This window comes from Bos grunniens, chromosome 5 (assembly GCF_055505025.1).
Source record: "Bos grunniens cultivar Pamir isolate PY7600 chromosome 5, Bosgru_T2T1.0, whole genome shotgun sequence".
NCBI lineage: Eukaryota > Metazoa > Chordata > Mammalia > Artiodactyla > Bovidae > Bos > Bos grunniens.
Genome location: NC_141169.1, coordinates 8470537 through 8488002, shown reverse-complemented (window position 1 = coordinate 8488002; position 17466 = coordinate 8470537). Strand labels below are relative to the sequence as shown.

The following is a 17466-nucleotide window of genomic DNA, read 5'->3' as shown; positions in this document are numbered from 1 at the left end:
GTTAATCTAATTTAAACCAGAAACAGTACAAAGGAAGAACATTAAAGACTAATTGCACCCATAAATACTGGTAAAAAAATTTTAAACAAAATATTAGTAAGCAAAATACAGCACCATATTAAGAAAATAATGTACCATGACCAAGTAGGATTTGTTCCCAAAATGTAAGATTAGTTTAACACTAGGAGATCTATTAATATCACACACCATACTATTAAATCTAAGGGGAATATTATGATTAATTTCAAAAGTGCTGAAAATAACTTGGACAAAAATTTAACATCCATTATTGCTAAAAAAAAAAAAAAAAAAACAACTCATGAAAATAAGAATTGAGACATAGATATTTTCTTAACATATGTGTGTATGTGTATACCTTACTCTTTAAACAGTTATCTTATTTAAAGGGGAGATAATTCATTACTTCATGCATTTCCACTATCCCTTTTACTTGTTGATATTTTACTAGGATATTAGTCAAATTAGACAACAGAAGTAAACAAGAGAATAAAAATAGATACAGGAGCAATATTATCTTCATTTGTAAATGGTATGATAGTATACTGGAAAATCACCAGGGAATCAATGATAAATTAACTCAAATAATCAAATAACTCAGTGAAATAACAAACTATAACATTAACATAGGAAAAACAAAAGTCTTCATATAAACATGTAATAAATGGTTAAAGGTCATAAAAGTAGAGAAAAAACCCATTTAAAATCTTATTTTTAAAAAAGATAGCATACTTGGGAATATATTTGATATAAAATGTATAAAATCTCTAAGAGGAAAATGGTAAAACAACTCAAAAGTCACAAAAATAGACTTGAAATAACATTCTTTTTCTTGGATAGAAAATCTCAACATAAAGATGTCAGGTCTCCCTCAGTTAATATATAAAATCAATATAACTCCAATAAAAATGCAAACAAGCTTTTCTGTAGTTAGAAAAATCACTATTAAAGTTCATATGGGAAAACAAACATACAAGAATAGTACGAAAAAATGGCTAAAGAAAAATTATGAGGTAAGAACTAGCCCTAGTAGGTATTAAAACATACTGTTTAGTGTCTCTGCCAGTACAAGTATAGAGCTGGTGCCTTGAGAGATAAGATGGTTAGTGGATGAGAATAGAAAGTCCATAACTGGATGCAAGTGTACATGGAAGCTGACTATCTGACAAAGACATCATTCTAAATTCCTGGGTAAAGGTGGAGGTTTTCAAATAAATGGTGATGGGTCAACTAAGGAGTCATTGTTGGGGGGGAGATAAAATTAAACCATATTTCACACCATAAACAAGAATAAACTACAAATGGATTAGGAACCAAAATGGAAAAAAACCCACAAATGATAAGAGAAAACACAGATGAATTTTTTTAACTTCACAGAGAAAGGTTTTTTTAACTATGACTCAGAATTCAGAGGCAATAACAAAAAGGTAAGTTCGACAATATTTTTAATTTTCATGAAAAAAAATCACAATAAACAAAGTCTAAAGGGAACTAGGCTACAGTCCATGGGGTCACAAAGAGTCGGACACAACTGAGTGACTTCACTTTTTCTGTTTAAGTAACATAAGGACCTTTATCTCAGCATGTCTTCTTACTATATTTGTTATTCAGTGATTTCTTTAGCCAGAATAGTAACCTAACAAACTCATTACATTTGAGATAAATTTATGGAAAGTCATCTCTAAAAGTAAAAAAAAAAATACATATGAAAATAAAGTTATTTTACTAGGAACAGCATGTGCTTAGTATTTCCTGAGTATTCATGCTTCAGGGTTTTATTGACTTATAGTATGACTTCCAAGAATGCAATCTGAGCAAGGCAGGGAATAATGGCCCTCTATAAAGAAAGCTGAACACAAAGAATTGATGCTTTTGAACTGTGGTGTTGGATAAGACTCTTGAAAGTTCCTCGGACTGCAAGAAGATCCAACCAGTCGGTTCTAAAGGAGATCAGTCCTGGGTGTTCATTGGAAGGACTGATTCTGAAGCTGAAACTCCAGTACTTTGCCCACCTGATGTGAAGAGCTGACTCATTTGAAAAGACCCCGATGCTGAGAAAGACTGAGGGCAGGAGGAGAAGGGGACAACAGAGGATGAGATGGTTGGATGGCATCACCGATTCAATGGACCTGAGTTTGGGTGGACTCCAGGAGTTGGTGATCGACAGGGAGGCCTGGTGTGCTGAGGTTCATGGTGCTGCAAAGAGTCGGACACCACTGAGCAACTGAACTGAACTGATAAGTCTTCTCAAATAAGGAGAAAATGTTTAACCTCACTCATAATGAGATAATTGCAAATTAAGATAATGCTAAGATGTCATTTTTGATCTGTTAGAGACTGGAACAGTTTTAAAATACAACAGAACATTCTGTAAGCGAAACAATTGGGGAATAGACACTCTTATACATTGCTGCTAGAAATGAAAATAGATATATAGCCCTTCTAAAATGAAATTAGCACTGCCTAACACAAGGATATAGCACATATGGCTCAGACCAACAATCATACATTTAGGAATCTACCCTCAAAATACACTTCCAATAATACAGAAATACATATGCATAAGGTCATTCATTGTAGCATTGTTTGTAATTACTTAATATGGAAACAACCTAAATATTCATACATAGGAAAGCGGTTGAGTAAACTCTAGCATATCTTATAGAACAGAATCCTACTCAACTGTAATAAAAGAATTAATAATAAGTTCATGACCTGATATGGAATGCTTTCAAAAACATACTGCTAAGTGAAAAAAACAAGGCACAAAACAGTATGCAAACTTTACTTAAGAAAAGGAACATAAGAAAAAACATACGTACCTGTTCATTTGTGCAAACCAAATACTGGGAGGATAAACCAGAAATGAAAACAATGAATTACCTATAAGGACTAGTGAAAGACTGTTGTGAGAAGTGGGAACACGGTAGCAGGGACAGGAGAGAATGATGTTTCTCTGCGTACATAGAGAAGCATGTACTTTTTGTGTGTGTGTGTGTGTGTGTGTGTGTGTGTGTGTGTGTGTGTGTGTAGCTCTGACCCAAAGACCCATAGTAATGTTTCACATACTCAAAATAGAAAACAACAAAAAACAATAAAAGCAGCCAAAATAGGTAAGAACCCAAAATAGAATACAAACACTAACAAATGAGCATTAAATGCACTACAATTGAATAGTAACCACATTCATTCATTCATTTGTGGTAGGGAAGAGAAAAATAAACTTAGATAACTGGAAAACTGTGTCTAAACCAGATACGAAGGAGCTAAGTCGCTTCAGTCGTGTCTGACTCTGTGTGACCCCATGGACTGCAGCCCACCAGCCTTCTCAGTCCATGGGATTCTCCAGGCAAGAGTACTGGAGTGGGTCAACATTCCCTTCTCCAGGGGGTCTTCAGATACAGCAAGACCAAAAGACTGTACATGAATGTTGTTATCTAGCTGATAAAATCTTTCTCACAGGGGTATAAGTGAGTTCAAAAACTGTTTATATGTATACTAGATTAGAGCCAAATCGGTAAATATATGATAGATAATGAGAGTCTAGTTTCTCTCTGTTGGAGTAAGATGCTCAAAAGAAGAAAAGGAAGAAAGCTAAAAATGAACACTTGTTATCAGACTGGGGTTCAATATTGCAGTGAAAATTTATGGTTCTAATACAAATATGTGGAGTGTGTGCATTCTCAGCCAAGTCAGTATGCAACTCCATGAACCGTAGCTCACCCGGCAACTCTGTCCATAGCATTTTCCAGGCAAGAATACTGGAATGGTGGTGCCGTTTCCTCTAGCAGGGAATCTTCCTGCCTCGGGTATCAAATCAGTCTCTCTTGTGTCTCTTGAAATGGTAGGCAGATTCTTTACCACTGGTACCACCTACAAAGCCTCACTCTTTCCAGTACTTTTGTGGTATTTGGAAGATAAGGCCTATGCTGTATATATTCCCCTGTGCCACCTACACTGAGAATTTTTGATTACACATAAATAGTTGTAGACAAGCCACAAATCTTATTCGGTGAAATCATTTTGGTTTGGTGAGTCTAGTCAAGCAAAGATATTGGATGGTTCCTATGTTTAATTTCCTGTTTTCTCTGATAACACATCTTTCTGTGGTGAAAGCAGAAGAACAGGATATTTATTTATCTATTTCTACTGAGCATAATTTCTACTGAGCATAGTTCACATTGCTCTCAACACGCAGTCTAGAGTTGCCTAAAATCCTTTCCTTGGATCATAACAGTACCTTGAAACCTATAATTTTCTAAGTATTGGTTTTGAATTCATGGATATTTAGCCAAATTAAAGTTTTATCTATTAAACATGATCATAATTGATTAACTTTTAGAATAACAAATTGGGGAGAGTCCTCCTTAGATTATAATTGAGATAAAAAGTTAATTATTGTAGGGGAGGAAAATTTGCCACCCCAAAATGCATCTCTCTTTGGCACATTAATTATTTTAAGCTGATTATTTTTTAAGAAATAGAAGATATGAGAAAAATTCTGAAAACCAAGTAGGAATTACCTTTTTGCAAGAAATATCTATTCTGCTAAGTCACTTCAGTCGTGTTCGACTCTGTGCGACCCCAGAGATGGCAGCCCACCAGGCTCCCCCGTCCCTGGGATTCTCCAGGCAAGAACACTGGAGTGGGTTGCCATTTCCTTCTCCAATGCATGAAAGTCAAAAGTGAAAGTGAAGTCACTCAGTCGTGTCCGACTCCTAGAGACCCCATGGACTGCAGCCTACCAGGCTCCTCCGTCCATGGGATTTGCCAGGCAAAAGTACTGGAGTGGGGTGCCATCACCTTCTCTGAAGAAATATCTACACATAAGGGCAATCTCCATCTGTAAGGGTGTCTCCCTTGCTTTATCAGAAAGAGGAAGATGACCACATGTCTAGAAATTCTTATGAATGGAGAAGTGAAGTGAAAGTCACTCAGTTGTGTTCAACTCTTTGCAACCCCATGGACTACAGAGTCCATGGAATTCTCCAGGCCAGAATACTAGAGTGTGTAGCCTTTTCCTTCTCCAAGGGATCTTCCCAACCCAGGGATCGAACACAGGTCTCCTGCATTGCAGGCTGATTCTTTACCAGCTGAGCCACCAGGGAAGCCCGTGAACAGAGAAGGTAAGGACTTAAATCTGCACAACAACCTTATTCTTGTTTACTGTGTTTTCCCCACCGTGACATCCTCTCTTATCTTCAGCTGAGGATAGTATTTAAAGTGAGGGTTGTTGCCATTTGAGTGATTTTTTTGTTTGTTTGTTTTCCTGGGTTTCTTCCATGTATCCATGTTACTAAACTTTGTTTGATTTTCTCCTGTTAACCTGCATCATATCAATTTAATTCTTAGATCAGCCAGAAGAATCTAGAATGTTAGAGGAAAATTTCTTCTTCCTCGACACTCTGCTCTGATTTCTCCATGAATCATTAATCAACTAATCCCTTTGGTTTTTTGTTTTTCTTTTTTCTTTTTTCTTGGGCTCCAATATCACTACAGATGGTGACTGCAGCCATGATATTAAAAGAAGCATGTTTCTTGGAAGAAAATCTATAACCAACCTAGATGGTGTATTAAAAAGCAAAGACATCACTTAGCTGACAAAGGTCTGTATGGTCAAAGCTATGCCTTTTCTAGTAGTCAGGTATGGATGTGAGAGTTGGACCATAAAGAAAGCTGAGCATCAAGGAATTGGTGCTTTTGAACTGTGATGCAGGAGAAGACTCTTGAGAGTCTCTTGGACTGCAAGGAGATCAAATGAGTCACTCCTAAAGGAAATCAGTCCTGAATATTCATTGGAAGGATTGATGCTGAAGCTGAAGCTCCAGTATTTTGGCCACCTGATGCAAAGAGCCAACTCATTGGAAAAGACCCTGATGCTGGGAAAGACTGAGGGCAGGAGGAGAGGCGGGCGACAGAGAATGAGATGGTTGGATGGCATCACTGACTCGATGGACATGAGTTTGAGCAACCTACAGGAATTGGTGAAAGACAGGGAAGCCTGGTATGCTGTAGTCCATGGGGTCACAAAGAGTCAGACATGATGAGTGACTGAACAAGACAAGACAAACCCCTTGTTTCTAGTCAGTATACAGGCTAGACCCCATCTGTTTTACAGTCATTATTGCTATTCACCAAATAAGAGAGAAATAAACTTTTGTGCTAATACTCTAAAATTTTGCAGTACTGTTGTCTAAAATGATCCACAATGTGCAAGTTGAGAGTTAAGCTTTATTGAGGGCAAAATGAGGACGGCAGCCTGGGAGACAGCAGCTCATATAGCTCTGAGAGACTGCTCCAAAGAGGCAGTGGGAGAAGCTCAATATACCAGGTTTTGGTGGAGGGGGATTCTGTGCAATCAAGCACTTACTTTACAAAAGTTTTTCTGCTAGTCATGAGGAGCTAATGTCACCATGAAGGGATTTCATGATTTTCTAAATATGAAGAGATGCAAGGATTGGGATCATGAAATCACCTGTCCCACCAGTTTCCCTGGAACACAGAGTGTCTCACTCTCACCCTGAATTCCTCTCGGGGCTGCTGAAGGTGGGCAGCTGCAGCAGGGCAGGGTTCAATCTCTGCAGAGGCAGATGGCAAATGCCCATGTGGTTGTTGTTCAGTTGCTGGTAAAATTCTTGGCAAGTGCCAATCTGAAGTTGACAGTATTTATTACTGGAGCAAAACTTAGCCTATCTTAACTGGTACACTATTGGACCAACACGATTAAGTATGGTGAACACAATGATTTTCCATCCAGGATCTGAAGGTCTGATGGCAGAAAAGAAGACTAAAGAAACAACCACATCCTGGATGAAAGACACAATCAATCATTATTCACTCAACAAATATTTGAGCACCTACTAGGTACCACTCAGAATAGTGGAGGGCATAAGGGAGGTTGTGGCCCTGGGTTTACTGAGCCTATGTAAAGTGTTATAAAGAAGCCTACGATGGTGCTAAGGTGTGAAGTGGTTATGGTACCAAGAAAATGGGGAAATTTGAACTGGCCAGGGAACTCAAGAAAGGCTACTGGAGAAGGCGGACTTTATCCGAGATACAAGTAGTGAAAATGAATTAACAAGATAGGAAGATGTGAGAAGCGTTCTGAACACAAAGTCAGTCCTTGGGAAGGCCTAGGATAGAAAAGAAGTTAAGGAGCAGGAGGAATTTAAGGTCAGTATGATTGAAATGAGTAGGACCTGTGGGGCCCTCCTGGGTAAAAAGCCTTTCTTGTCCCAGATTTCTTCTTGGCAGAATAAAGGCCGTAGCCTCCTAGACCTTCCTAAACACCAAAGAGCAGACTCAAACAGTTGTTAATGAGAGAAGGAAGGGCATGCAGAAACAAAGGAGGAGCAATCAAAAAACAAGCAGTGATAAAGCAGCATCCTGGTTCCTCCTTAGGGGATATACACAACAGTATTTTTGAGATCTTCTGCAGGAACAAAGACCCTCCCCATCCAGGTGGAGGGTGGTCACTGCAGGCTGAGCACAAGATTCCTAGAGCACTGCCAAGTTACTTCATCACCAACCAACCAGAAGAAAGTCACGTACCCTGCAGACTTCACCCCAAATTTTGCCTATAAAATCTCCCAGAAAACCATCAAGGAATTCAGGGATTTTGAGCACGAGCCACCCACTCACCTTGCTTGGCCCTGCAATGAAACTCTGCTCCAAACTCTGCCATTTTGGTTTATTTGGCCTCACGACACACACCAGGCACATGAACTTATGTTTGGTAACAGATATACAACATATTTAAGGGCACAGAAGAGTTCATTCAGGGCTACCCTGGTGGCACAGTGGTAAAGAATCTGCCTGTCAATGCAGGAGACACAGGAGACGAGTGTTTGTTTGATCCCTGCGTTGGGAAGATCCCCTGGAGTAGGAAATGTCAACACACTTCAGTATTCTTGTCTGGAAAATTCCATGGACAGGGGCCTGGTGGGTACAGTCCACGGAGTTGCAAACAGCTGGACATGACTGGACATGCACACAAGTAGTACAGGAGTTCATCTGACTGATAAGCAAAGTTTAAGGTGGGGACAAATAGTTTAGGATGATTTGGGGTTAATTACCAGGAGTTATAAGTTGTCTTATGATAATTTTATGCTGGGTAATTGTGGGGTATTGGAAGGTTGTTAAGAAGGGAGTGTGGATTCATTTTGATATTTGGCAAAACTAATACAATTATGTAAAGTTTAAAAATAGAATAAAATTAAAAAAAAAGAAGGGAGTGACAAGAGCTTATGTTTATTCTAAAAAAATCAAATAAAATCACAGAGTGACATTTAGATAATGTATTAGAGAGGGGCTAGGGAGAGGAGTCGTCTTTTCTAAATCCATCTTGTCTACAAGCAGATAACTCAGTGCTACTGTGTCTTCTTAAGGAGAGAGAGATAAAAGGTCAATAACATGAGAAACGGGAATTCATTCTTACAATAAACACAAACAAAACTTATTAGGAAAAAAGTGATGTGATTATAGGCTTCTAAGCCTGTATTGCATTAAAATAAAAAGTCATTTTGCTATAATAAATAAATATAATTGTAACAATGATTTGAGCTCACATGGGAGCTGAGGAACTAATTATTTTCACCTTCTAAAGTGCCTATTGCTGTTTATCAAGTTTGCAAGATAAATGCTTTAATTCATTATAGTTACAAAAATCCCCTTGCAGTAACTTCTTTATCACTGTACTTACAAAATGAATTGATTTTCTAACACTTTCTAACTTTTTTCAATTAGCACATACTCACATTTGCACTTTATTAAATTCAGCTTTCCTTCAGGTAAAGTATATTATCAACTTATCAGCCCCCAAAAGTGTGGATTCCAGAATCAATCAAAATTTGAAAATTTAATTTCCTCCCTTATGAATAGAGTCCACCTCTTTTCACCTTCTGTACAGGGCTCACTGCTTTTATTAAACCAGACTAGTAACTCTGCCCTCAGAAGGTTTAGCTGTATTCTAAGAACTGAAAAATTAAATTGCAGGTTGGTACAAAAGCTCAGTATATCATGAAGAAGATGATTGGAGAAAATTTTTTTCAAAAAGATTAAACTCTCCAGGTATGAATTTTCCTTAGTGTGAATTTGTCTCCTCTTCTTCAGAACACACATTTTAGTAAGATAATTTGTAATACTATGTGCCAATCAAGAAATCAATTTCCATGAACTTCCCTGGTGGCCCAGTGGTCAAGAATCTGCCTTTCAATGCAGGGGACAAATATTTGATCCCTGGTTGGGGAATCAAAATCCTACATGCTGCGGGGCAACTAAGCCTGGATGCCACAACTAGAGGGTCTGCATGTGGCAACCAAGACACAGCATAGCCAAAAATAAATAAATCAATGAATATAAAAAAAGAAACCAAATTCTACCCTTTATAATGCTCAGAATATCAAGTATCTATAATATATTTCTGTTCTTATTACCTTATTTAAGCACCTCCTAGAAGAGGATGAAGTGGCATTTAAGACATGGGAGGAAGAAGCAGAGGATGTAATGGGAATTTTAACTGCATCAGAGATTAGAATAGATCTAAGGTGCTCTATTATACAAATAGCTCTTAGACACCCCAAATATTAGCCTGGACAAAGAATAGCTGTCTCTTCCTAATATTTTCTCCTTCAGTACAGAGTAACTGAGATTTATGGGGTGACTGTTTTTAACCACTTCTGAGGTTTCTCAGTGAAAGCTGTCACTACCCATATGAAGTCTAACCCCTCAGCTTAAGTAAATTTTAAACAGCTTTCTTCTTAACTATTGGCTTATTATATTGCCTTTCTTAGGGCATTTACTTTATACTTTCTCTGGCACTTGGAGATGTAAATCTTCTACAAACCAGATTTTTTTTTCCCTCGGGTATCTATAGAGACTCATTCCTTTGAAATGAAATAATCAAGAAAGATGGAGCCTCACATGAAAAGACGTTCAACATCTTTACTGCTGCTGCTGCTGCTAAGTCGCTTCAGTCGTGTCTGACTCTGTGCAACCCCATAGACGGCAGCAGCCCACCAGGCTTCCCCGTCCCTGGGATTCTCCAGGCAAGAACACCGGAGTGGGTTGCCATTTCCTTCTCCAAACATCTTTACTACAGCAATGCAAATCACCTCATACCAGTCAGAATGGCCATCATTAAAAAGTCTACAAATAACAAATGTTGGAGAAAGTGCGGAAAAAAGGGAATTCTCCTACACTGTTGGTGGAAATCTGACCTGGGGCAGCCACTGTGGAAAACAGTAGGAGGCTACTAGGATCCAGCAGTTCTACTCCTGGACATATGTCTGGACAGAACTATAATTTGAAAAGCTACATTTGCCCCTATTTTCATAGCAGCGCTATTTACAATAGCTAAGACATAGAAATAACCTAAATGTCCATCAACAGATGGATAAAGAAGATATGGTATATAGACACAGTGCAATACTACTGAACCATAAAAAATAATGAGACAATGCCATTTGCAGCAACATGGATGGATGAACTTAATATAATCATTATATTAAAGAATGAAGTAAAGTGTGACATAAGTGAAGTCAGAAAGAGAAAGATAAATATCATGTAATATCACTTATATGTGCAATCTAAAATGTGACACATATGAGCTCATCTACAAAATTGAAACAGACTCACTGATACAAAAAGCAGGTTCTTGGTTGCCAAGGTGGAGTGGGGGAGAGGGCTGGGTGTGGGAGGTTGGGGTTAGCAGATGCAAACTACTGTGAACAGAATGGACGAATAACAAGGTCCTACGGTACAGCACAGGGGCTATATTCAGTACCCTGTGATGAGCCATAATGGAGAAGAATAGGAAAAAGAGTGTATATATGCATATATACATATATGGAAGTTGCTCAGTTGTGTCCGACTCTTTTTTCTGACCCTATGAACTATAAAGTTCATGGAATTCTGCAGGCCAGAATATTGGAGTGGGTAGCCTTTCCCTTCTCCAGGGGATCTTCCCAACTCAGGGATCAAACCCAGGTCTCCCACATTGCAGCAGATTCTTTACCAGCTGAGCCACCAGGGAAGCCCATATATATGTGTGTGTGTGTGTGTATATATGTATATACATATAACTGAATCACTTTGCTATACAGCACAACTTACCACAAGATTGCAAGTCAACTCTACTTTAATAACTTTTTTTAAAGAAAGGTGGAATTATTTGTTCTAGCACATATGGACACCTTATCTTTGACAAAGGAGGCAAGAATATACAATGGATTAAAGACAATCTCTTTAACAAGTGGTGCTGGGAAATCTGGTCAACCACTTGTAAAAGAATGAAACTAGACCACTTTCTAACACCATACACAAAAATAAACTCAAAATGGATTAAAGATCTAAACGTAAGACCAGAAACTATAAAACTCCTAGAGGAGAACATAGGCAAAACACTCTCTGACATACATCACAGCACGATCCTCTATGACCCACCTCCCAGAATATTGGAAATAAAAGCAAAAATAAACAAATGGGACCTAATTAACCTTAAAAGCTTCTGCACATCAAAGGAAACTATTAGCAAGGTGAAAAGACAGCCTTCAGAATGGGAGAAAATAATAGCAAATGAAGCAACTGACAAACAACTAATCTCAAAAATATACAAGCAACTCCTACAGCTCAACTCCAGAAAAATAAACGACCCAATCAAAAAATGGGCCAAAGAACTAAATAGACATTTCTCCAAAGAAGACATACAGATGGCTAACAAACACATGAAAAGATGCTCAACATCACTCATTATCAGAGAAATGCAAATCAAAACCACTATGAGGTACCATTTCACACCAGTCAGAATGGCTGCGATCCAAAAGTCTACAAATAATAAATGCTGGAGAGGGTGTGGAGAAAAGGGAACCCTCTTACACTGTTGGTGGGAATGCAAACTAGTGCAGCCACTATGGAGAACAGTGTGGAGATTCCTTAAAAAGCTGGAAATAGAACTGCCTTATGATCCAGCAATCCCACTGCTGGGCATACACACTGAGGAAACCAGAAGGGAAAGAGACACGTGTACCCCAAAGTTCATCGCAGCACTGTTTATAATAGCCAGGACATGGAAGCAACCTAGATGTCCATCAGCAGATGAATGGATAAGAAAGCTGTGGTACATATACACAATGGAGTATTACTCAGCCATTAAAAAGAATACATTTGAATCAGTTCTAATGAGGTGGATGAAACTGGAGCCTATTATACAGAGTGAAGTAAGCCAGAAGGAAAAACATAAATACAGTATACTAACGCATATATATGGAATTTAGAAAGATGGTAACAATAACCCAGTGTACGAGACAGCAAAAGAGGCACTGATGTATAGAACAGTCTTATGGACTCTGTGGGAGAGGGAGAGGGTGGGAAGATTTGGGAGAATGACATTGAAACATGTAAAATATCATGTAAGAGGCGAGTTGCCGGTCCGGGTTCGATGCACGATGCTGGATGCTTGGGGCTGGTGCACTGGGATGACCCAGAGGGATGGTATGGGGAGGGAGGAGGGAGGAGGGTTCGGGATGGGGAGCATATGTATACCTGTGGTGGATTCATTTCGATGTTTGGCAAAACTAATACAATTATGTAAAGTTTGGAAATAAAATAAAATTTAAAAAAAAATTGCCAAACATGTAAATGCAAATCCAAAAACTCTCATTGGCTTTGCAGGTGAGATAAAGGAAGTAAACATGAATATTGAACAATTCATTCAAGCCAACAGTGAATGCCTATTTTCCTTATTCAAATTAATGATTTTGTGACTACTGCATCAGACTGTGTCAGTTAATTGCATTCTGGGAAGACATTCTATTGGAATCAGTGAGTTTCAGGTATGGATAAGGTTTTTTGTTTGCCTGTTTTTTTAATTCTTCCTATTGCTACATTTTAAAATTGTGTTTAAAGATAGGTTTTTACACTTTTATACACTTTACTATAAATACTCAATTTTTAAATCCAATACAGTTTTAGCCTTAGTAATTAAACAAATAAAAAGATGCTAAAATTTTAAAAGCCAAAAAAAAAAAATAAAATAAAATAAAGAAAGGTGGAGCCTCAATCTCCCAGTCTCTGTGAGAGTATCAGAGCCTACCTTCATGATCAGCACCAATTAGCAACCTCAGATGGCTTAATCTCATAAATGAACCCACCAAAAGTCCTCCTATACTTACCCCCGGCTCATCGCAGTTTTATCACTTTTTGTATCAGTGAAATTTAGTTCATTATCTCTCTTCCTGTAACAGTCTTAATTCCTACTGTAATGGTCTTGAATAAAGTTGTCCTTTCCTGTAACATTAGGAAGAGTTTTACTTGGACAAGTCACATGCTGATGGCCTCCTCTGATGCAGAGGTTCAGGGCACTGTTTGAGCATAGTTTAATGGTTAATGGTAACATTGTACAGGAGACAGGGATCAAGACCATCCCCATGGAAAAGAAATGCAAAAAAGCAAAATGGCTGTCTGAGGAGGGCTTGCAAATAGCTGTGAAAAGAAGAGAAGCGAAAACCAAAGGAGAAAAGGAAAGATATAAGCATCTGAATACAGAGTTCCAAAGAAGAGCAAGGAGAGATAAGAAAGCCTTCCTCAGCGATCAGTGCAAAGAAGTAGAGGAAAACAACAGAACGGGAAAGACTAAAGATCTCTTCAAGAAAATTAGAGATACCAAGGGAACATTTCATGCAAAGATGGGCTCAATAAAGGACAGAAATGGAGTGGACCTAACAGAAGAGGTAGATATTAAGAAGAGGTGGCAGGAATACACAGAAGAACTGTACAAAAAAATCTTCACAACCAAGATAATCACAATGGTGTGATCACTCACCTAGGGCCAGACATCCTGGAATATGAAGTCAAGTGAGCCTTAGGAAACATCCTTATGAACAAAGCTAGTGGAGGTGATGGAATTCCAGTTGAGCTGTTTCACATCCTCAAAGATGATGCTGTGAAAGTGCTTCACTCAGTATCCCAGAAAATTTGGAAAACTCAGCAATGGCCACAGGACTGGAAAAGGTCAGTTTTCATTCCAATCCCAAAGAACGGCAATGCCAAAGAATGCTCAAACTACCGCACAATTGGATTCATCTCACACGCTAGTAAAGTAATGCTCAAAATTCTCCAAGCCAGGCTTCAGCAATACGTGACCTGTGAACTTCCAGATGGTCAAGCTGGTTTTAGAAAAGGCAGAGGAACCAGAGATCAAATTGCCAACATCTGCTGGATCATTGAAAAAGCAAGAGAGTTCCAGAAAAACATTTATTTCTGCTTCATTGACTATGCCAAAGCTTTGTGGAAAATTCTTCAAGAGATGGGAATACCAGACCACCTGACCTTCCTCTTGAGAAACCTATATGCAGGTCAGGAAGCAACAGTTTGAACTGGACATGGAACAACAGACTGGTTCCAAATAGGAAAAGGAGTACGTCAAGGCTGTATATTGTCACCCTGCTTATTTAACTTCTATGAAGAGTACATCATGAGAAACGCTGGGCTGGAAGAAGCACAAGCTGGAATCAAGATTGCCAGGAGAACTATCAATCACCTCAGATATGCAGATGACACCACCCTTATGGCAGAAAGTGAAGAAGAACTAAAGAGCCTCTTGATGAAAGTGAAAGTGGAGAGTGAAAAAGTTGGCTTAAAGCTCAACATTCAGAAAACTAAGATCATGGCATCTGGTCCCATCACTTCATGGGAAATAGATGGGGAAACAGTGGCAGACTTTATTTTGGGGGGCTCCAAAATCACTGCAGATGGTGATTGTAGCCATGAAATTAAAAGACGCTTACTCCTTGGAAGGAAAGTTATGACCAACCTAGATAGCATATTCAAAAGCAGAGACATTACTTTGCCAACAAAGGTCCGTCTAGTCAAGGCTATGGTTTTTCCAGTGGTCATGTATGGATGTGAGAGTTGGACTGTGAAGAAGGCTGAGCACCAAAGAATTGATGCTTTTGAACTGTGGTGCTGGAGAAGACTCTTGAGAGTCCCTTGGACTGCAAGGAGATCCAACCAGTCCATTCTGAAGGACATCAGCCCTGGGATTTCTTTGGAAGGAATGATGCTAAAGCTCAAACTCCAGTACTTTGGCCACCTCATGTGAAGAGTTGACTCATTGGAAAAGACTCTGATGCTGGGAGGGATTGGGGGCAGGAGAAGGGGATGATAGAAGATGAGATGGTTGGATGGCATCACTGACTCGATGGACATGGGTCTGAGTGAACACCGGGAGTTGGTGATGGACAGGCAGGCCTGGTGTGCTGCGTTTCATGGCGTCGCAAAGAGTCGGACACGACTGAGAGACTGATCTCAACTGAACTGAACTGAGGAATAACAGCATTTCAAGACTGGAGGTTGTGAGTGTGTGTGTGTACGTCAGCTGGGTGAGTGAGGGCATGTCTTTCTCTTGATCTCACCATCTCATCTCAGTGCTCCAGTAGATGACTCCCTGTTCCAATCCCTCCCCCACAAGAGAAGAAGAGTGAATTGTTTACTCATCAACCTTGGAATTTAAAACATCTGCTTGACTATGGGGCAGAGCAGTTTGAGAGAAAGTAAGCACTTTATGTTTATTAAATTAATCAACTGAAAAATAAATAGGTTTCAAACTTGGGCAAGGAGCATTTTGGGAGAAAAAGAATCTGCCAGCAATGCAGGAGACCTGAGTTCGACCCCTGGATCCAGATGATCCCCTGGAAAAGGGAATGGCAACCCACTCCGTATTCTTGCCTGGATAATTCCATGGACAGAGGAGACCCGCAGGCTACAGTCCATGGGGTAACAAAGAGTCAGACACGACTGAGCCACTGACACCTTCACTTCAAGATTTGGTCAGTTCAGTGCTTAAAACCTGAAGATATTAAAATTATAAATTCTGTTTAAAATATTTAAGGGGATTTAATTAACACTATTGCTCAAGGAACTGATTATCTGAGATCTTAAACCATTAGACTTGAGCAAATCAAATTTAATTAAAGAATAAGTAAGGGAGTAGAGGTGACTGTTGGTTCTCAAGTAGAATTTATTAGATGTATAAATGACAAGATAAATTTAGTGAAAAATAGCTTAAAGACCTAAGGAAAACATGATTTTTTAATTTGGAACTCTAATAAACTGATTGTCAATTTAACTACAAAATGTAGAAGTATATTCATTGCCAAAAGGCATTCTAAGAACTCACATTAACTATTAAAATACTTTACTGATATACCTAGCCTTTCAGATATTGTTTTGAAAAGCATGACCACAGATGTGAATGCCACTAAAAGGTTAATAAAAGGACTCTGAACATTAACTATGGTGACCTTCTCTGTACAAACTCTTTTGGATCGTTTATTAAAAAGCAATCAACATTCTAAAAGAAATGGCCCTTCAAAATAAATCTTCTGTAACCTAAAATATCAATAAAGATACTATTTGGTGATTTTAATTGATGTTTATTTTTGCAAGCATACTGTTAAAAAACAAGACAACAGGCGAAAAATGGAGTTGCTTATGCTAAGGCTAATGTCACCAAACTGCCAAAATGAGACTTGACTTAGAGTTTCTGTTCTCTCAGAAATGGAATCTTAAACCAGTCAATTAGGAATAACCTGATCAGCAGTAGTTAGGTAAGCTGCTGGATAGACCCCCTGCTATTCCGTAAAGCAGGGTTCTCTAGCCACCCCACCTCCCCTGGTTCAAAACCAAGCCATACAGCAGGAGATGAGCAGCAGGCGCAACCAAAACCGTCCCCTTCCCCACCGCACACCCTATCCCGTCAAAAAGTTATCTTCCGTGAAATTGGTCCCTGGTCCCAAAATGGTTGGAGGATCTCTGCCCTAAAGGTACAGGACCTTGCAGTAACCAACCTGATTTTTCTTTTGGTATAACATTCTTATTCCCAAGTCCTTCTGCCTGTAAAAGTTTTTCATTTTGAGTGGCTCCTCAGAGCTCCTTTCTGTCTGTCAGATCGCATGCTGACCAATTCACAAATCATTGAACAAAAAGTAGGTCCTTAAATTGTCTCAGTTGAATTTTTTTTTAAACAATATAAAATTTCAATAGATCCTTCACCCCTAGTGACCCAATTCTACACATGGGTAGAATTTTATTTAATGTAGTTGAACTAGTCACTTAAGTCTGGGACAAAATGGAGTTGGCAATGTATGTGCCTTAAAAAGAAGGAAACGTAACTTTACCTAACATAAGTTGGCCAAAGCAGGTGCCCGAAAGAGAATGAAACTTAATTTTACCTAACATAAGTTGCAGGAATTTACAGAACTTCTCAGAAGTCCACAGAGGATGCGAGCCGGTCTCCAAATGCCAGGTGTGTGTATCTCATCTCTGGATTTCCTTACTCCCCTGACTCAGCTATCTGCTATCCCAATGAGGACAGAGAGCTCGAGGCAACCAATCAGCTAAAAAAGTTCCACGTGTATCCCATAAAAACTCCTCAGTCTGTGAGCAACTCAG

The 17466-nt window shown here is 38.9% G+C and overlaps 1 long non-coding RNA gene across 1 annotated transcript; it reads right to left on the bottom strand.

Moving 5' to 3' along the window:
- Positions 1–1268: 1268 nt before the first annotated feature.
- LOC147371299 (uncharacterized) lies at positions 1269–17360 on the bottom strand. Its single transcript, XR_015163431.1, has 2 exons — positions 17247–17360; positions 1269–2214 (listed from the first exon to the last, which is right to left on the bottom strand). It is a non-coding gene; the product is annotated as an uncharacterized LOC147371299 (long non-coding RNA).
- Positions 17361–17466: the final 106 nt, after the last annotated feature.